Source organism: Ictalurus furcatus, chromosome 7 (genome assembly GCF_023375685.1).
Source record: "Ictalurus furcatus strain D&B chromosome 7, Billie_1.0, whole genome shotgun sequence".
In the NCBI taxonomy this organism is placed as follows: Eukaryota; Metazoa; Chordata; class Actinopteri; order Siluriformes; family Ictaluridae; genus Ictalurus; species Ictalurus furcatus.
In genome coordinates, this window is record NC_071261.1 from 26,574 (window position 1) to 46,848 (window position 20,275).

The 20,275-nt window shown below is 48.2% G+C and overlaps 7 non-coding genes across 7 annotated transcripts; all 7 read left to right on the plus strand.

The window, feature by feature from the left end:
- Positions 1–318: 318 nt before the first annotated feature.
- trnad-guc (transfer RNA aspartic acid (anticodon GUC)) lies at positions 319–390 on the plus strand. The gene has a single exon. It is a non-coding gene; the product is annotated as a tRNA-Asp (tRNA).
- Positions 391–4,074: 3,684 nt separating this feature from the next.
- Positions 4,075–4,146, plus strand: trnad-guc (transfer RNA aspartic acid (anticodon GUC)). Its single transcript has one exon. It is a non-coding gene; the product is annotated as a tRNA-Asp (tRNA).
- A 2,619-nt stretch (positions 4,147–6,765) lies between these two features.
- trnad-guc (transfer RNA aspartic acid (anticodon GUC)) lies at positions 6,766–6,837 on the plus strand. Its single transcript has one exon. It is a non-coding gene; the product is annotated as a tRNA-Asp (tRNA).
- Positions 6,838–7,959: 1,122 nt separating this feature from the next.
- Positions 7,960–8,031, plus strand: trnad-guc (transfer RNA aspartic acid (anticodon GUC)). The gene has a single exon. It is a non-coding gene; the product is annotated as a tRNA-Asp (tRNA).
- A 2,619-nt stretch (positions 8,032–10,650) lies between these two features.
- Positions 10,651–10,722, plus strand: trnad-guc (transfer RNA aspartic acid (anticodon GUC)). The gene has a single exon. It is a non-coding gene; the product is annotated as a tRNA-Asp (tRNA).
- Positions 10,723–15,901: 5,179 nt separating this feature from the next.
- On the plus strand, positions 15,902–15,973 carry trnad-guc (transfer RNA aspartic acid (anticodon GUC)). Its single transcript has one exon. It is a non-coding gene; the product is annotated as a tRNA-Asp (tRNA).
- Positions 15,974–18,592: 2,619 nt separating this feature from the next.
- trnad-guc (transfer RNA aspartic acid (anticodon GUC)) lies at positions 18,593–18,664 on the plus strand. Its single transcript has one exon. It is a non-coding gene; the product is annotated as a tRNA-Asp (tRNA).
- Positions 18,665–20,275: the final 1,611 nt, after the last annotated feature.

Sequence of the window (20,275 nt, forward strand, 5' to 3'; positions counted from 1 at the left end):
TGACAAGGCTTAAGAGGGACTCCGAGGCTTGGACTTGCTTAGGGGAGACCCCAGTGCATTCCAAGTCCAGTGCCATTTTCTCCTGGCCATCAGAGGAAGGGAGCATGAGTCAAGACTTAATTGCATTTCCTTGGTTCATTTATGTTCTGATGGTTTATGTTTTGATCGTTTCAATGTGCCAACCTTCTTTACCAGCCGTAACCGCGATGGAGCATGAGACAAGGCTTAAGAGGGACTCCGAGGCTCGTATACCTTTTTGGTCGCTCATGGGCTCAACATGCCAAGGTGTCAAGGGTCTTCTCACACACAGGCATTCTCTCCTCGTTAGTATAGTGGACAGTATCTCCGCCTGTCACGCGGAAGACCGGGGTTCGATTCCCCGACGGGGAGCTGCTCTTGCATAAGGCCCGACTGTATGAAAGCCACGGCCCTTGTTTGCTCAGCCGAGTGCGATTCTGTCTGCGGTGAGCCATAGTTTCCACGCGACGCATGTGCTCTACGTTTTTTCAGATTTTTCTGCTCTTACCGCACCAGATTAAATCACTCCGCTAATAGACAGCTCTCCCGCTTTATGTGGTTGAAGAAAGCAGGCCTTGCAAGTGGATTCAAAGTTTTGCCAATTAAACACTCTGTATGTGCCACTTGCTTTAAACAAACAGCGGGACACTGAGCACCAGTGACTTGTCACCTACAGCTGACAAAGCTGCAAGCAGGGTTCATACCTGCGCAAGGAAACCCCGTTGGATTTAGAGTCCGACGCCATACAGTGATTTAAGGAAACACTAGGCTATTCTACTGGAGCCGACGGACGTGTTTGTCCGTGTTTGTCCGTGTTAGACCCTTCTCCGACAACAACTTTGCAGTCTCGTTTATGTTCTCAGGTTTCCGCACGTGGACGCCCTCTTCAGTACATTTACTTCAGTCAAGTAATTAGATCCTTCACTAGTTTACACGAACGCTTTCGGACGATTTACTTTAAGTCAAAGCATTTTCCTAGGATAGAAAATTTGTTTTGCACAAGCCTGTTTGGTGAATGCCAAGGTGCTTTCCTGCTCATCTGAATAGAGTTCTCGCTGCATTACGACACAGTTTCATAACAGGCTTCAAGTTGCACAGGTGAAACCCCAGTGTAGTTCAAGTCCAGTGCCCTTTTCTCCATGCAGTCGGCGAGACAGTGCACGCGAGTTGGTTGACACAGTCCGTTGACATGCCTCGAGCAGGCTTGGACTTGCGTAGGGGAGACCCCAGTGCATTCCAAGTCCAGTGCCATTTTCTCCTGGCCATCAGAGGAAGGGAGCATGAGTCAAGACTTAATTGCATTTCCTTGGTTCATTTATGTTCTGATGGTTTATGTTTTGATCGTTTCAATGTGCAAACCTTCTTTACCAGCCGTAACCGCGATGGAGCATGTGACAAGGCTTAAGAGGGACTCCGAGGCTTGGACTTGCTTAGGGGAGACCCCAGTGCATTCCAAGTCCAGTGCCATTTTCTCCTGGCCATCAGAGGAAGGGAGCATGAGTCAAGACTTAATTGCATTTCCTTGGTTCATTTATGTTCTGATGGTTTATGTTTTGATCGTTTCAATGTGCCAACCTTCTTTACCAGCTGTAACCGCGATGGAGCATGAGACAAGGCTTAAGAGGGACCGGGGTTCGATTCCCCGACGGGGAGCTGCTCTTGCATAAGGCCCGACTGTATGAACGCCACGGCCCTTGTTTGCTCAGCCGAGTGCGATTCTGTCTGCGGTGAGCCATAGTTTCCATGCGACGCATGTGCTCTACGTTTTTTCAGATTTTTCTGCTCTTACCGCACCAGATTAAATCACTCCGCTAATAGACAGCTCTCCCGCTTTATGTGGTTGAAGAAAGCAGGCCTTGCAAGTGGATTCAAAGTTTTGCCAATTAAACACTCTGTATGTGCCACTTGCTTTAAACAAACAGCGGGACACTGAGCACCAGTGACTTGTCACCTACAGCTGACAAAGCTGCAAGCAGGGTTCATACCTGCGCAAGGAAACCCCGTTGGATTTAGAGTCCGACGCCATACAGTGATTTAAGGAAACACTAGGCTATTCTACTGGAGCCGACGGACGTGTTTGTCCGTGTTTGTCCGTGTTAGACCCTTCTCCGACAACAACTTTGCAGTCTCGTTTATGTTCTCAGGTTTCCGCACGTGGACGCCCTCTTCAGTACATTTACTTCAGTCAAGTAATTAGATCCTTCACTAGTTTACACGAACGCTTTCGGACGATTTACTTTAAGTCAAAGCATTTTCCTAGGATAGAAAATTTGTTTTGCACAAGCCTGTTTGGTGAATGCCAAGGTGCTTTCCTGCTCATCTGAATAGAGTTCTCGCTGCATTACGACACAGTTTCATAACAGGCTTCAAGTTGCACAGGTGAAACCCCAGTGTAGTTCAAGTCCAGTGCCCTTTTCTCCATGCAGTCGGCGAGACAGTGCACGCGAGTTGGTTGACACAGTCCGTTGACATGCCTCGAGCAGGCTTGGACTTGCGTAGGGGAGACCCCAGTGCATTCCAAGTCCAGTGCCATTTTCTCCTGGCCATCAGAGGAAGGGAGCATGAGTCAAGACTTAATTGCATTTCCTTGGTTCATTTATGTTCTGATGGTTTATGTTTTGATCGTTTCAATGTGCAAACCTTCTTTACCAGCCGTAACCGCGATGGAGCATGTGACAAGGCTTAAGAGGGACTCCGAGGCTTGGACTTGCTTAGGGGAGACCCCAGTGCATTCCAAGTCCAGTGCCATTTTCTCCTGGCCATCAGAGGAAGGGAGCATGAGTCAAGACTTAATTGCATTTCCTTGGTTCATTTATGTTCTGATGGTTTATGTTTTGATCGTTTCAATGTGCCAACCTTCTTTACCAGCTGTAACCGCGATGGAGCATGAGACAAGGCTTAAGAGGGACCGGGGTTCGATTCCCCGACGGGGAGCTGGTTTTGCATAAGGCCCGACTGTATGAACGCCACGGCCCTTGTTTGCTCAGCCGAGTGCGATTCTGTCTGCGGTGAGCCATAGTTTCCATGCGACGCATGTGCTCTACGTTTTTTCAGATTTTTCTGCTCTTACCGCACCAGATTAAATCACTCCGCTAATAGACAGCTCTCCCGCTTTATGTGGTTGAAGAAAGCAGGCCTTGCAAGTGGATTCAAAGTTTTGCCAATTAAACACTCTGTATGTGCCACTTGCTTTAAACAAACAGCGGGACACTGAGCACCAGTGACTTGTCACCTACAGCTGACAAAGCTGCAAGCAGGGTTCATACCTGCGCAAGGAAACCCCGTTGGATTTAGAGTCCGACGCCTAAAAGTCATTTAAGGAAACACTAGGCTATTCTACTGGAGCCGACGGACGTGTTTGTCGGTGTTTGTCGGTGTTAGACCCTTCTTCGACAACAACTTTGCAGTCTCGTTTATGTTCTCAGGTTTCCGCACGTGGACGCCCTCTTCAGTACATTTACTTCAGTCAAGTAATTAGAGCCTTCACTAGTTTACACGAACGCTTTCGGACGACTTACTTTAAGTCAAAGCATTTTCCTAGGATAGAAAATTTGTTTTGCACAAGCCTGTTTGGTGAATGCCAAGGTGCTTTCCTGCTCATCTGAATAGAGTTCTCTCTGCATTACGACACAGTTTCATAACAGGCTTCAAGTTGCACAGGTGAAACCCCAGTGTAGTTCAAGTCCAGTGCCCTTTTCTCCATGCAGTCGGCGAGACAGTGCACGCGAGTTGGTTGACACAGTCCGTTGACATGCCTCGAGCAGGCTTGGACTTGCGTAGGGGAGACCCCAGTGCATTCCAAGTCCAGTGCCATTTTCTCCTGGCCATCAGAGGAAGGGAGCATGAGTCAAGACTTAATTGCATTTCCTTGGTTCATTTATGTTCTGATGGTTTATGTTTTGATCGTTTCAATGTGCCAACCTTCTTTACCAGCCGTAACCGCGATGGAGCATGAGACAAGGCTTAAGAGGGACTCCGAGGCTCGTATACCTTTTTGGTCGCTCATGGGCTCAACATGCCAAGGTGTCAAGGGTCTTCTCACACACAGGCATTCTCTCCTCGTTAGTATAGTGGACAGTATCTCCGCCTGTCACGCGGAAGACCGGGGTTCGATTCCCCGACGGGGAGCTGCTCTTGCATAAGGCCCGACTGTATGAAAGCCACGGCCCTTGTTTGCTCAGCCGAGTGCGATTCTGTCTGCGGTGAGCCATAGTTTCCACGCGACGCATGTGCTCTACGTTTTTTCAGATTTTTCTGCTCTTACCGCACCAGATTAAATCACTCCGCTAATAGACAGCTCTCCCGCTTTATGTGGTTGAAGAAAGCAGGCCTTGCAAGTGGATTCAAAGTTTTGCCAATTAAACACTCTGTATGTGCCACTTGCTTTAAACAAACAGCGGGACACTGAGCACCAGTGACTTGTCACCTACAGCTGACAAAGCTGCAAGCAGGGTTCATACCTGCGCAAGGAAACCCCGTTGGATTTAGAGTCCGACGCCATACAGTGATTTAAGGAAACACTAGGCTATTCTACTGGAGCCGACGGACGTGTTTGTCCGTGTTTGTCCGTGTTAGACCCTTCTCCGACAACAACTTTGCAGTCTCGTTTATGTTCTCAGGTTTCCGCACGTGGACGCCCTCTTCAGTACATTTACTTCAGTCAAGTAATTAGATCCTTCACTAGTTTACACGAACGCTTTCGGACGATTTACTTTAAGTCAAAGCATTTTCCTAGGATAGAAAATTTGTTTTGCACAAGCCTGTTTGGTGAATGCCAAGGTGCTTTCCTGCTCATCTGAATAGAGTTCTCGCTGCATTACGACACAGTTTCATAACAGGCTTCAAGTTGCACAGGTGAAACCCCAGTGTAGTTCAAGTCCAGTGCCCTTTTCTCCATGCAGTCGGCGAGACAGTGCACGCGAGTTGGTTGACACAGTCCGTTGACATGCCTCGAGCAGGCTTGGACTTGCGTAGGGGAGACCCCAGTGCATTCCAAGTCCAGTGCCATTTTCTCCTGGCCATCAGAGGAAGGGAGCATGAGTCAAGACTTAATTGCATTTCCTTGGTTCATTTATGTTCTGATGGTTTATGTTTTGATCGTTTCAATGTGCAAACCTTCTTTACCAGCCGTAACCGCGATGGAGCATGTGACAAGGCTTAAGAGGGACTCCGAGGCTTGGACTTGCTTAGGGGAGACCCCAGTGCATTCCAAGTCCAGTGCCATTTTCTCCTGGCCATCAGAGGAAGGGAGCATGAGTCAAGACTTAATTGCATTTCCTTGGTTCATTTATGTTCTGATGGTTTATGTTTTGATCGTTTCAATGTGCCAACCTTCTTTACCAGCTGTAACCGCGATGGAGCATGAGACAAGGCTTAAGAGGGACCGGGGTTCGATTCCCCGACGGGGAGCTGGTTTTGCATAAGGCCCGACTGTATGAAAGCCACGGCCCTTGTTTGCTCAGCCGAGTGCGATTCTGTCTGCGGTGAGCCATAGTTTCCATGCGACGCATGTGCTCTACGTTTTTTCAGATTTTTCTGCTCTTACCGCACCAGATTAAATCACTCCGCTAATAGACAGCTCTCCCGCTTTATGTGGTTGAAGAAAGCAGGCCTTGCAAGTGGATTCAAAGTTTTGCCAATTAAACACTCTGTATGTGCCACTTGCTTTAAACAAACAGCGGGACACTGAGCACCAGTGACTTGTCACCTACAGCTGACAAAGCTGCAAGCAGGGTTCATACCTGCGCAAGGAAACCCCGTTGGATTTAGAGTCCGACGCCATACAGTGATTTAAGGAAACACTAGGCTATTCTACTGGAGCCGACGGACGTGTTTGTCGGTGTTTGTCCGTGTTAGACCCTTCTCCGACAACAACTTTGCAGTCTCGTTTATGTTCTCAGGTTTCCGCACGTGGACGCCCTCTTCAGTACATTTACTTCAGTCAAGTAATTAGATCCTTCACTAGTTTACACGAACGCTTTCGGACGATTTACTTTAAGTCAAAGCATTTTCCTAGGATAGAAAATTTGTTTTGCACAAGCCTGTTTGGTGAATGCCAAGGTGCTTTCCTGCTCATCTGAATAGAGTTCTCGCTGCATTACGACACAGTTTCATAACAGGCTTCAAGTTGCACAGGTGAAACCCCAGTGTAGTTCAAGTCCAGTGCCCTTTTCTCCATGCAGTCGGCGAGACAGTGCACGCGAGTTGGTTGACACAGTCCGTTGACATGCCTCGAGCAGGCTTGGACTTGCGTAGGGGAGACCCCAGTGCATTCCAAGTCCAGTGCCATTTTCTCCTGGCCATCAGAGGAAGGGAGCATGAGTCAAGACTTAATTGCATTTCCTTGGTTCATTTATGTTCTGATGGTTTATGTTTTGATCGTTTCAATGTGCAAACCTTCTTTACCAGCCGTAACCGCGATGGAGCATGTGACAAGGCTTAAGAGGGACTCCGAGGCTTGGACTTGCTTAGGGGAGACCCCAGTGCATTCCAAGTCCAGTGCCATTTTCTCCTGGCCATCAGAGGAAGGGAGCATGAGTCAAGACTTAATTGCATTTCCTTGGTTCATTTATGTTCTGATGGTTTATGTTTTGATCGTTTCAATGTGCCAACCTTCTTTACCAGCCGTAACCGCGATGGAGCACGAGACAAGGCTTAAGAGGGACTCCGAGGCTCGTATACCTTTTTGGTCGCTCATGGGCTCAACATGCCAAGGTGTCAAGGGTCTTCTCACACACAGGCATTCTCTCCTCGTTAGTATAGTGGACAGTATCTCCGCCTGTCACGCGGAAGACCGGGGTTCGATTCCCCGACGGGGAGCTGGTTTTGCATAAGGCCCGACTGTATGAAAGCCACGGCCCTTGTTTGCTCAGCCGAGTGCGATTCTGTCTGCGGTGAGCCATAGTTTCCATGCGGCGCATGTGCTCTACGTTTTTTCAGATTTTTCTGCTCTTACCGCACCAGATTAAATCACTCCGCTAATAGACAGCTCTCCCGCTTTATGTGGTTGAAGAAAGCAGGCCTTGCAAGTGGATTCAAAGTTTTGCCAATTAAACACTCTGTATGTGCCACTTGCTTTAAACAAACAGCGGGACACTGAGCACCAGTGACTTGTCACCTACAGCTGACAAAGCTGCAAGCAGGGTTCATACCTGCGCAAGGAAACCCCGTTGGATTTAGAGTCCGACGCCTAAAAGTCATTTAAGGAAACACTAGGCTATTCTACTGGAGCCGACGGACGTGTTTGTCGGTGTTTGTCGGTGTTAGACCCTTCTCCGACAACAACTTTGCAGTCTCGTTTATGTTCTCAGGTTTCCGCACGTGGACGCCCTCTTCAGTACATTTACTTCAGTCAAGTAATTAGAGCCTTCACTAGTTTACACGAACGCTTTCGGACGACTTACTTTAAGTCAAAGCATTTTCCTAGGATAGAAAATTTGTTTTGCACAAGCCTGTTTGGTGAATGCCAAGGTGCTTTCCTGCTCATCTGAATAGAGTTCTCTCTGCATTACGACACAGTTTCATAACAGGCTTCAAGTTGCACAGGTGAAACCCCAGTGTAGTTCAAGTCCAGTGCCCTTTTCTCCATGCAGTCGGCGAGACAGTGCACGCGAGTTGGTTGACACAGTCCGTTGACATGCCTCGAGCAGGCTTGGACTTGCGTAGGGGAGACCCCAGTGCATTCCAAGTCCAGTGCCATTTTCTCCTGGCCATCAGAGGAAGGGAGCATGAGTCAAGACTTAATTGCATTTCCTTGGTTCATTTATGTTCTGATGGTTTATGTTTTGATCGTTTCAATGTGCCAACCTTCTTTACCAGCTGTAACTGCGATGGAGCATGAGACAAGGCTTAAGAGGGACTCCGAGGCTCGTATACCTTTTTGGTCGCTCATGGGCTCAACATGCCAAGGTGTCAAGGGTCTTCTCACACACAGGCATTCTGTCCTCGTTAGTATAGTGGACAGTATCTCCGCCTGTCACGCGGAAGACCGGGGTTCGATTCCCCGACGGGGAGCTGGTTTTGCATAAGGCCCGACTGTATGAAAGCCACGGCCCTTGTTTGCTCAGCCGAGTGCGATTCTGTCTGCGGTGAGCCATAGTTTCCACGCGACGCATGTGCTCTACGTTTTTTCAGATTTTTCTGCTCTTACCGCACCAGATTAAATCACTCCGCTAATAGACAGCTCTCCCGCTTTATGTGGTTGAAGAAAGCAGGCCTTGCAAGTGGATTCAAAGTTTTGCCAATTAAACACTCTGTATGTGCCACTTGCTTTAAACAAACAGCGGGAGACTGAGCACCAGTGACTTGTCACCTACAGCTGACAAAGCTGCAAGCAGGGTTCATACCTGCGCAAGGAAACCCCGTTGGATTTAGAGTCCGACGCCATACAGTGATTTAAGGAAACACTAGGCTATTCTACTGGAGCCGACGGACGTGTTTGTCCGTGTTTGTCCGTGTTAGACCCTTCTCCGACAACAACTTTGCAGTCTCGTTTATGTTCTCAGGTTTCCGCACGTGGACGCCCTCTTCAGTACATTTACTTCAGTCAAGTAATTAGATCCTTCACTAGTTTACACGAACGCTTTCGGACGATTTACTTTAAGTCAAAGCATTTTCCTAGGATAGAAAATTTGTTTTGCACAAGCCTGTTTGGTGAATGCCAAGGTGCTTTCCTGCTCATCTGAATAGAGTTCTCGCTGCATTACGACACAGTTTCATAACAGGCTTCAAGTTGCACAGGTGAAACCCCAGTGTAGTTCAAGTCCAGTGCCCTTTTCTCCATGCAGTCGGCGAGACAGTGCACGCGAGTTGGTTGACACAGTCCGTTGACATGCCTCGAGCAGGCTTGGACTTGCGTAGGGGAGACCCCAGTGCATTCCAAGTCCAGTGCCATTTTCTCCTGGCCATCAGAGGAAGGGAGCATGAGTCAAGACTTAATTGCATTTCCTTGGTTCATTTATGTTCTGATGGTTTATGTTTTGATCGTTTCAATGTGCAAACCTTCTTTACCAGCCGTAACCGCGATGGAGCATGTGACAAGGCTTAAGAGGGACTCCGAGGCTTGGACTTGCTTAGGGGAGACCCCAGTGCATTCCAAGTCCAGTGCCATTTTCTCCTGGCCATCAGAGGAAGGGAGCATGAGTCAAGACTTAATTGCATTTCCTTGGTTCATTTATGTTCTGATGGTTTATGTTTTGATCGTTTCAATGTGCCAACCTTCTTTACCAGCTGTAACCGCGATGGAGCATGAGACAAGGCTTAAGAGGGACCGGGGTTCGATTCCCCGACGGGGAGCTGGTTTTGCATAAGGCCCGACTGTATGAACGCCACGGCCCTTGTTTGCTCAGCCGAGTGCGATTCTGTCTGCGGTGAGCCATAGTTTCCATGCGACGCATGTGCTCTACGATTTTTCAGATTTTTCTGCTCTTACCGCACCAGATTAAATCACTCCGCTAATAGACAGCTCACCCGCTTTATGTGGTTGAAGAAAGCAGGCCTTGCAAGTGGATTCAAAGTTTTGCCAATTAAACACTCTGTATGTGCCACTTGCTTTAAACAAACAGCGGGACACTGAGCACCAGTGACTTGTCACCTACAGCTGACAAAGCTGCAAGCAGGGTTCATACCTGCGCAAGGAAACCCCGTTGGATTTAGAGTCCGACGCCTAAAAGTCATTTAAGGAAACACTAGGCTATTCTACTGGAGCCGACGGACGTGTTTGTCGGTGTTTGTCGGTGTTAGACCCTTCTCCGACAACAACTTTGCAGTCTCGTTTATGTTCTCAGGTTTCCGCACGTGGACGCCCTCTTCAGTACATTTACTTCAGTCAAGTAATTAGAGCCTTCACTAGTTTACACGAACGCATTCGGACGACTTACTTTAAGTCAAAGCATTTTCCTAGGATAGAAAATTTGTTTTGCACAAGCCTGTTTGGTGAATGCCAAGGTGCTTTCCTGCTCATCTGAATAGAGTTCTCTCTGCATTACGACACAGTTTCATAACAGGCTTCAAGTTGCACAGGTGAAACCCCAGTGTAGTTCAAGTCCAGTGCCCTTTTCTCCATGCAGTCGGCGAGACAGTGCACGCGAGTTGGTTGACACAGTCCGTTGACATGCCTCGAGCAGGCTTGGACTTGCGTAGGGGAGACCCCAGTGCATTCCAAGTCCAGTGCCATTTTCTCTTGGCCATCAGAGGAAGGGAGCATGAGTCAAGACTTAATTGCATTTCCTTGGTTCATTTATGTTCTGATGGTTTATGTTTTGATCGTTTCAATGTGCAAACCTTCTTTACCAGCCGTAACCGCGATGGAGCATGTGACAAGGCTTAAGAGGGACTCCGAGGCTTGGACTTGCTTAGGGGAGACCCCAGTGCATTCCAAGTCCAGTGCCATTTTCTCCTGGCCATCAGAGGAAGGGAGCATGAGTCAAGACTTAATTGCATTTCCTTGGTTCATTTATGTTCTGATGGTTTATGTTTTGATCGTTTCAATGTGCCAACCTTCTTTACCAGCTGTAACCGCGATGGAGCATGAGACAAGGCTTAAGAGGGACTCCGAGGCTCGTATACCTTTTTGGTCGCTCATGGGCTCAACATGCCAAATTGTCAAGGGTCTTCTCACACACAGGCATTCTGTCCTCGTTAGTATAGTGGACAGTATCTCCGCCTGTCACGCGGAAGACCGGGGTTCGATTCCCCGACGGGGAGCTGGTTTTGCATAAGGCCCGACTGTATGAACGCCACGGCCCTTGTTTGCTCAGCCGAGTGCGATTCTGTCTGCGGTGAGCCATAGTTTCCATGCGACGCATGTGCTCTACGTTTTTTCAGATTTTTCTGCTCTTACCGCACCAGATTAAATCACTCCGCTAATAGACAGCTCTCCCGCTTTATGTGGTTGAAGAAAGCAGGCCTTGCAAGTGGATTCAAAGTTTTGCCAATTAAACACTCTGTATGTGCCACTTGCTTTAAACAAACAGCGGGACACTGAGCACCAGTGACTTGTCACCTACAGCTGACAAAGCTGCAAGCAGGGTTCATACCTGCGCAAGGAAACCCCGTTGGATTTAGAGTCCGACGCCTAAAAGTCATTTAAGGAAACACTAGGCTATTCTACTGGAGCCGACGGACGTGTTTGTCGGTGTTTGTCGGTGTTAGACCCTTCTCCGACAACAACTTTGCAGTCTCGTTTATGTTCTCAGGTTTCCGCACGTGGACGCCCTCTTCAGTACATTTACTTCAGTCAAGTAATTAGAGCCTTCACTAGTTTACACGAACGCATTCGGACGACTTACTTTAAGTCAAAGCATTTTCCTAGGATAGAAAATTTGTTTTGCACAAGCCTGTTTGGTGAATGCCAAGGTGCTTTCCTGCTCATCTGAATAGAGTTCTCTGCATTACGACACAGTTTCATAACAGGCTTCAAGTTGCACAGGTGAAACCCCAGTGTAGTTCAAGTCCAGTGCCCTTTTCTCCATGCAGTCGGCGAGACAGTGCACGCGAGTTGGTTGACACAGTCCGTTGACATGCCTCGAGCAGGCTTGGACTTGCGTAGGGGAGACCCCAGTGCATTCCAAGTCCAGTGCCATTTTCTCCTAGCCATCAGAGGAAGGGAGCATGAGTCAAGACTTAATTGCATTTCCTTGGTTCATTTATGTTCTGATGGTTTATGTTTTGATCGTTTCAATGTGCAAACCTTCTTTACCAGCCGTAACCGCGATGGAGCATGTGACAAGGCTTAAGAGGGACTCCGAGGCTTGGACTTGCTTAGGGGAGACCCCAGTGCATTCCAAGTCCAGTGCCATTTTCTCCTGGCCATCAGAGGAAGGGAGCATGAGTCAAGACTTAATTGCATTTCCTTGGTTCATTTATGTTCTGATGGTTTATGTTTTGATCGTTTCAATGTGCCAACCTTCTTTACCAGCTGTAACCGCGATGGAGCATGAGACAAGGCTTAAGAGGGACCGGGGTTCGATTCCCCGACGGGGAGCTGGTTTTGCATAAGGCCCGACTGTATGAACGCCACGGCCCTTGTTTGCTCAGCCGAGTGCGATTCTGTCTGCGGTGAGCCATAGTTTCCATGCGACGCATGTGCTCTACGTTTTTTCAGATTTTTCTGCTCTTACCGCACCAGATTAAATCACTCCGCTAATAGACAGCTCTCCCGCTTTATGTGGTTGAAGAAAGCAGGCCTTGCAAGTGGATTCAAAGTTTTGCCAATTAAACACTCTGTATGTGCCACTTGCTTTAAACAAACAGCGGGACACTGAGCACCAGTGACTTGTCACCTACAGCTGACAAAGCTGCAAGCAGGGTTCATACCTGCGCAAGGAAACCCCGTTGGATTTAGAGTCCGACGCCTAAAAGTCATTTAAGGAAACACTAGGCTATTCTACTGGAGCCGACGGACGTGTTTGTCGGTGTTTGTCGGTGTTAGACCCTTCTTCGACAACAACTTTGCAGTCTCGTTTATGTTCTCAGGTTTCCGCACGTGGACGCCCTCTTCAGTACATTTACTTCAGTCAAGTAATTAGAGCCTTCACTAGTTTACACGAACGCATTCGGACGACTTACTTTAAGTCAAAGCATTTTCCTAGGATAGAAAATTTGTTTTGCACAAGCCTGTTTGGTGAATGCCAAGGTGCTTTCCTGCTCATCTGAATAGAGTTCTCTCTGCATTACGACACAGTTTCATAACAGGCTTCAAGTTGCACAGGTGAAACCCCAGTGTAGTTCAAGTCCAGTGCCCTTTTCTCCATGCAGTCGGCGAGACAGTGCACGCGAGTTGGTTGACACAGTCCGTTGACATGCCTCGAGCAGGCTTGGACTTGCGTAGGGGAGACCCCAGTGCATTCCAAGTCCAGTGCCATTTTCTCCTGGCCATCAGAGGAAGGGAGCATGAGTCAAGACTTAATTGCATTTCCTTGGTTCATTTATGTTCTGATGGTTTATGTTTTGATCGTTTCAATGTGCAAACCTTCTTTACCAGCCGTAACCGCGATGGAGCATGTGACAAGGCTTAAGAGGGACTCCGAGGCTTGGACTTGCTTAGGGGAGACCCCAGTGCATTCCAAGTCCAGTGCCATTTTCTCCTGGCCATCAGAGGAAGGGAGCATGAGTCAAGACTTAATTGCATTTCCTTGGTTCATTTATGTTCTGATGGTTTATGTTTTGATCGTTTCAATGTGCCAACCTTCTTTACCAGCTGTAACCGCGATGGAGCATGAGACAAGGCTTAAGAGGGACCGGGGTTCGATTCCCCGACGGGGAGCTGGTTTTGCATAAGGCCCGACTGTATGAACGCCACGGCCCTTGTTTGCTCAGCCGAGTGCGATTCTGTCTGCGGTGAGCCATAGTTTCCATGCGACGCATGTGCTCTACGTTTTTTCAGATTTTTCTGCTCTTACCGCACCAGATTAAATCACTCCGCTAATAGACAGCTCTCCCGCTTTATGTGGTTGAAGAAAGCAGGCCTTGCAAGTGGATTCAAAGTTTTGCCAATTAAACACTCTGTATGTGCCACTTGCTTTAAACAAACAGCGGGACACTGAGCACCAGTGACTTGTCACCTACAGCTGACAAAGCTGCAAGCAGGGTTCATACCTGCGCAAGGAAACCCCGTTGGATTTAGAGTCCGACGCCTAAAAGTCATTTAAGGAAACACTAGGCTATTCTACTGGAGCCGACGGACGTGTTTGTCGGTGTTTGTCGGTGTTAGACCCTTCTTCGACAACAACTTTGCAGTCTCGTTTATGTTCTCAGGTTTCCGCACGTGGACGCCCTCTTCAGTACATTTACTTCAGTCAAGTAATTAGAGCCTTCACTAGTTTACACGAACGCATTCGGACGACTTACTTTAAGTCAAAGCATTTTCCTAGGATAGAAAATTTGTTTTGCACAAGCCTGTTTGGTGAATGCCAAGGTGCTTTCCTGCTCATCTGAATAGAGTTCTCTCTGCATTACGACACAGTTTCATAACAGGCTTCAAGTTGCACAGGTGAAACCCCAGTGTAGTTCAAGTCCAGTGCCCTTTTCTCCATGCAGTCGGCGAGACAGTGCACGCGAGTTGGTTGACACAGTCCGTTGACATGCCTCGAGCAGGCTTGGACTTGCGTAGGGGAGACCCCAGTGCATTCCAAGTCCAGTGCCATTTTCTCCTGGCCATCAGAGGAAGGGAGCATGAGTCAAGACTTAATTGCATTTCCTTGGTTCATTTATGTTCTGATGGTTTATGTTTTGATCGTTTCAATGTGCAAACCTTCTTTACCAGCCGTAACCGCGATGGAGCATGTGACAAGGCTTAAGAGGGACTCCGAGGCTTGGACTTGCTTAGGGGAGACCCCAGTGCATTCCAAGTCCAGTGCCATTTTCTCCTGGCCATCAGAGGAAGGGAGCATGAGTCAAGACTTAATTGCATTTCCTTGGTTCATTTATGTTCTGATGGTTTATGTTTTGATCGTTTCAATGTGCCAACCTTCTTTACCAGCTGTAACCGCGATGGAGCATGAGACAAGGCTTAAGAGGGACCGGGGTTCGATTCCCCGACGGGGAGCTGGTTTTGCATAAGGCCCGACTGTATGAACGCCACGGCCCTTGTTTGCTCAGCCGAGTGCGATTCTGTCTGCGGTGAGCCATAGTTTCCATGCGACGCATGTGCTCTACGTTTTTTCAGATTTTTCTGCTCTTACCGCACCAGATTAAATCACTCCGCTAATAGACAGCTCTCCCGCTTTATGTGGTTGAAGAAAGCAGGCCTTGCAAGTGGATTCAAAGTTTTGCCAATTAAACACTCTGTATGTGCCACTTGCTTTAAACAAACAGCGGGACACTGAGCACCAGTGACTTGTCACCTACAGCTGACAAAGCTGCAAGCAGGGTTCATACCTGCGCAAGGAAACCCCGTTGGATTTAGAGTCCGACGCCTAAAAGTCATTTAAGGAAACACTAGGCTATTCTACTGGAGCCGACGGACGTGTTTGTCGGTGTTTGTCGGTGTTAGACCCTTCTTCGACAACAACTTTGCAGTCTCGTTTATGTTCTCAGGTTTCCGCACGTGGACGCCCTCTTCAGTACATTTACTTCAGTCAAGTAATTAGAGCCTTCACTAGTTTACACGAACGCATTCGGACGACTTACTTTAAGTCAAAGCATTTTCCTAGGATAGAAAATTTGTTTTGCACAAGCCTGTTTGGTGAATGCCAAGGTGCTTTCCTGCTCATCTGAATAGAGTTCTCTCTGCATTACGACACAGTTTCATAACAGGCTTCAAGTTGCACAGGTGAAACCCCAGTGTAGTTCAAGTCCAGTGCCCTTTTCTCCATGCAGTCGGCGAGACAGTGCACGCGAGTTGGTTGACACAGTCCGTTGACATGCCTCGAGCAGGCTTGGACTTGCGTAGGGGAGACCCCAGTGCATTCCAAGTCCAGTGCCATTTTCTCCTGGCCATCAGAGGAAGGGAGCATGAGTCAAGACTTAATTGCATTTCCTTGGTTCATTTATGTTCTGATGGTTTATGTTTTGATCGTTTCAATGTGCAAACCTTCTTTACCAGCCGTAACCGCGATGGAGCATGTGACAAGGCTTAAGAGGGACTCCGAGGCTTGGACTTGCTTAGGGGAGACCCCAGTGCATTCCAAGTCCAGTGCCATTTTCTCCTGGCCATCAGAGGAAGGGAGCATGAGTCAAGACTTAATTGCATTTCCTTGGTTCATTTATGTTCTGATGGTTTATGTTTTGATCGTTTCAATGTGCCAACCTTCTTTACCAGCTGTAACCGCGATGGAGCATGAGACAAGGCTTAAGAGGGACTCCGAGGCTCGTATACCTTTTTGGTCGCTCATGGGCTCAACATGCCAAGGTGTCAAGGGTCTTCTCACACACAGGCATTCTCTCCTCGTTAGTATAGTGGACAGTATCTCCGCCTGTCACGCGGAAGACCGGGGTTCGATTCCCCGACGGGGAGCTGGTTTTGCATAAGGCCCGACTGTATGAAAGCCACGGCCCTTGTTTGCTCAGCCGAGTGCGATTCTGTCTGCGGTGAGCCATAGTTTCCACGCGACGCATGTGCTCTACGTTTTTTCAGATTTTTCTGCTCTTACCGCACCAGATTAAATCACTCCGCTAATAGACAGCTCTCCCGCTTTATGTGGTTGAAGAAAGCAGGCCTTGCAAGTGGATTCAAAGTTTTGCCAATTAAACACTCTGTATGTGCCACTTGCTTTAAACAAACAGCGGGAGACTGAGCACCAGTGACTTGTCACCTACAGCTGACAAAGCTGCAAGCAGGGTTCATACCTGCGCAAGGAAACCCCGTTGGATTTAGAGTCCGACGCCATACAGTGATTTAAGGAAACACTAGGCTATTCTACTGGAGCCGTCGGACGTGTTTGTCCGTGTTTGTCCGTGTTAGACCCTTCTCCGACAACAACTTTGCAGTCTCGTTTATGTTCTCAGGTTTCCGCACGTGGACGCCCTCTTCAGTACATTTACTTCAGTCAAGTAATTAGATCCTTCACTAGTTTACACGAACGCTTTCGGACGATTTACTTTAAGTCAAAGCATTTTCCTAGGATAGAAAATTTGTTTTGCACAAGCCTGTTTGGTGAATGCCAAGGTGCTTTCCTGCTCATCTGAATAGAGTTCTCGCTGCATTACGACACAGTTTCATAACAGGCTTCAAGTTGCACAGGTGAAACCCCAGTGTAGTTCAAGTCCAGTGCCCTTTTCTCCATGCAGTCGGCGAGACAGTGCACGCGAGTTGGTTGACACAGTCCGTTGACATGCCTCGAGCAGGCTTGGACTTGCGTAGGGGAGACCCCAGTGCATTCCAAGTCCAGTGCCATTTTCTCCTGGCCATCAGAGGAAGGGAGCATGAGTCAAGACTTAATTGCATTTCCTTGGTTCATTTATGTTCTGATGGTTTATGTTTTGATCGTTTCAATGTGCAAACCTTCTTTACCAGCCGTAACCGCGATGGAGCATGTGACAAGGCTTAAGAGGGACTCCGAGGCTTGGACTTGCTTAGGGGAGACCCCAGTGCATTCCAAGTCCAGTGCCATTTTCTCCTGGCCATCAGAGGAAGGGAGCATGAGTCAAGACTTAATTGCATTTCCTTGGTTCATTTATGTTCTGATGGTTTATGTTTTGATCGTTTCAATGTGCCAACCTTCTTTACCAGCTGTAACCGCGATGGAGCATGAGACAAGGCTTAAGAGGGACCGGGGTTCGATTCCCCGACGGGGAGCTGGTTTTGCATAAGGCCCGACTGTATGAAAGCCACGGCCCTTGTTTGCTCAGCCGAGTGCGATTCTGTCTGCGGTGAGCCATAGTTTCCATGCGACGCATGTGCTCTACGTTTTTTCAGATTTTTCTGCTCTTACCGCACCAGATTAAATCACTCCGCTAATAGACAGCTCTCCCGCTTTATGTGGTTGAAGAAAGCAGGCCTTGCAAGTGGATTCAAAGTTTTGCCAATTAAACACTCTGTATGTGCCACTTGCTTTAAACAAACAGCGGGACACTGAGCACCAGTGACTTGTCACCTACAGCTGACAAAGCTGCAAGCAGGGTTCATACCTGCGCAAGGAAACCCCGTTGGATTTAGAGTCCGACGCCTAAAAGTCATTTAAGGAAACACTAGGCTATTCTACTGGAGCCGACGGACGTGTTTGTCGGTGTTTGTCGGTGTTAGACCCTTCTTCGACAACAACTTTGCAGTCTCGTTTATGTTCTCAGGTTTCCGCACGTGGACGCCCTCTTCAGTACATTTACTTCAGTCAAGTAATTAGAGCCTTCACTAGTTTACACGAACGCATTCGGACGACTTACTTTAAGTCAAAGCATTTTCCTAGGATAGAAAATTTGTTTTGCACAAGCCTGTTTGGTGAATGCCAAGGTGCTTTCCTGCTCATCTGAATAGAGTTCTCTCTGCATTACGACACAGTTTCATAACAGGCTTCAAGTTGCACAGGTGAAACCCCAGTGTAGTTCAAGTCCAGTGCCCTTTTCTCCATGCAGTCGGCGAGACAGTGCACGCGAGTTGGTTGACACAGTCCGTTGACATGCCTCGAGCAGGCTTGGACTTGCGTAGGGGAGACCCCAGTGCATTCCAAGTCCAGTGCCATTTTCTCCTGGCCATCAGAGGAAGGGAGCATGAGTCAAGACTTAATTGCATTTCCTTGGTTCATTTATGTTCTGATGGTTTATGTTTTGATCGTTTCAATGTGCAAACCTTCTTTACCAGCCGTAACCGCGATGGAGCATGTGACAAGGCTTAAGAGGGACTCCGAGGCTTGGACTTGCTTAGGGGAGACCCCAGTGCATTCCAAGTCCAGTGCCATTTTCTCCTGGCCATCAGAGGAAGGGAGCATGAGTCAAGACTTAATTGCATTTCCTTGGTTCATTTATGTTCTGATGGTTTATGTTTTGATCGTTTCAATGTGCCAACCTTCTTTACCAGCTGTAACTGCGATGGAGCATGAGACAAGGCTTAAGAGGGACTCCGAGGCTCGTATACCTTTTTGGTCGCTCATGGGCTCAACATGCCAAGGTGTCAAGGGTCTTCTCACACACAGGCATTCTCTCCTCGTTAGTATAGTGGACAGTATCTCCGCCTGTCACGCGGAAGACCGGGGTTCGATTCCCCGACGGGGAGCTGCTCTTGCATAAGGCCCGACTGTATGAAAGCCACGGCCCTTGTTTGCTCAGCCGAGTGCGATTCTGTCTGCGGTGAGCCATAGTTTCCACGCGACGCATGTGCTCTACGTTTTTTCAGATTTTTCTGCTCTTACCGCACCAGATTAAATCACTCCGCTAATAGACAGCTCTCCCGCTTTATGTGGTTGAAGAAAGCAGGCCTTGCAAGTGGATTCAAAGTTTTGCCAATTAAACACTCTGTATGTGCCACTTGCTTTAAACAAACAGCGGGAGACTGAGCACCAGTGACTTGTCACCTACAGCTGACAAAGCTGCAAGCAGGGTTCATACCTGCGCAAGGAAACCCCGTTGGATTTAGAGTCCGACGCCATACAGTGATTTAAGGAAACACTAGGCTATTCTACTGGAGCCGACGGACGTGTTTGTCCGTGTTTGTCCGTGTTAGACCCTTCTCCGACAACAACTTTGCAGTCTCGTTTATGTTCTCAGGTTTCCGCACGTGGACGCCCTCTTCAGTACATTTACTTCAGTCAAGTAATTAGATCCTTCACTAGTTTACACGAACGCTTTCGGACGATTTACTTTAAGTCAAAGCATTTTCCTAGGATAGAAAATTTGTTTTGCACAAGCCTGTTTGGTGAATGCCAAGGTGCTTTCCTGCTCATCTGAATAGAGTTCTCGCTGCATTACGACACAGTTTCATAACAGGCTTCAAGTTGCACAGGTGAAACCCCAGTGTAGTTCAAGTCCAGTGCCCTTTTCTCCATGCAGTCGGCGAGACAGTGCACGCGAGTTGGTTGACACAGTCCGTTGACATGCCTCGAGCAGGCTTGGACTTGCGTAGGGGAGACCCCAGTGCATTCCAAGTCCAGTGCCATTTTCTCCTGGCCATCAGAGGAAGGGAGCATGAGTCAAGACTTAATTGCATTTCCTTGGTTCATTTATGTTCTGATGGTTTATGTTTTGATCGTTTCAATGTGCAAACCTTCTTTACCAGCCGTAACCGCGATGGAGCATGTGACAAGGCTTAAGAGGGACTCCGAGGCTTGGACTTGCTTAGGGGAGACCCCAGTGCATTCCAAGTCCAGTGCCATTTTCTCCTGGCCATCAGAGGAAGGGAGCATGAGTCAAGACTTAATTGCATTTCCTTGGTTCATTTATGTTCTGATGGTTTATGTTTTGATCGTTTCAATGTGCCAACCTTCTTTACCAGCTGTAACCGCGATGGAGCATGAGACAAGGCTTAAGAGGGACCGGGGTTCGATTCCCCGACGGGGAGCTGGTTTTGCATAAGGCCCGACTGTATGAAAGCCACGGCCCTTGTTTGCTCAGCCGAGTGCGATTCTGTCTGCGGTGAGCCATAGTTTCCATGCGACGCATGTGCTCTACGTTTTTTCAGATTTTTCTGCTCTTACCGCACCAGATTAAATCACTCCGCTAATAGACAGCTCTCCCGCTTTATGTGGTTGAAGAAAGCAGGCCTTGCAAGTGGATTCAAAGTTTTGCCAATTAAACACTCTGTATGTGCCACTTGCTTTAAACAAACAGCGGGACACTGAGCACCAGTGACTTGTCACCTACAGCTGACAAAGCTGCAAGCAGGGTTCAT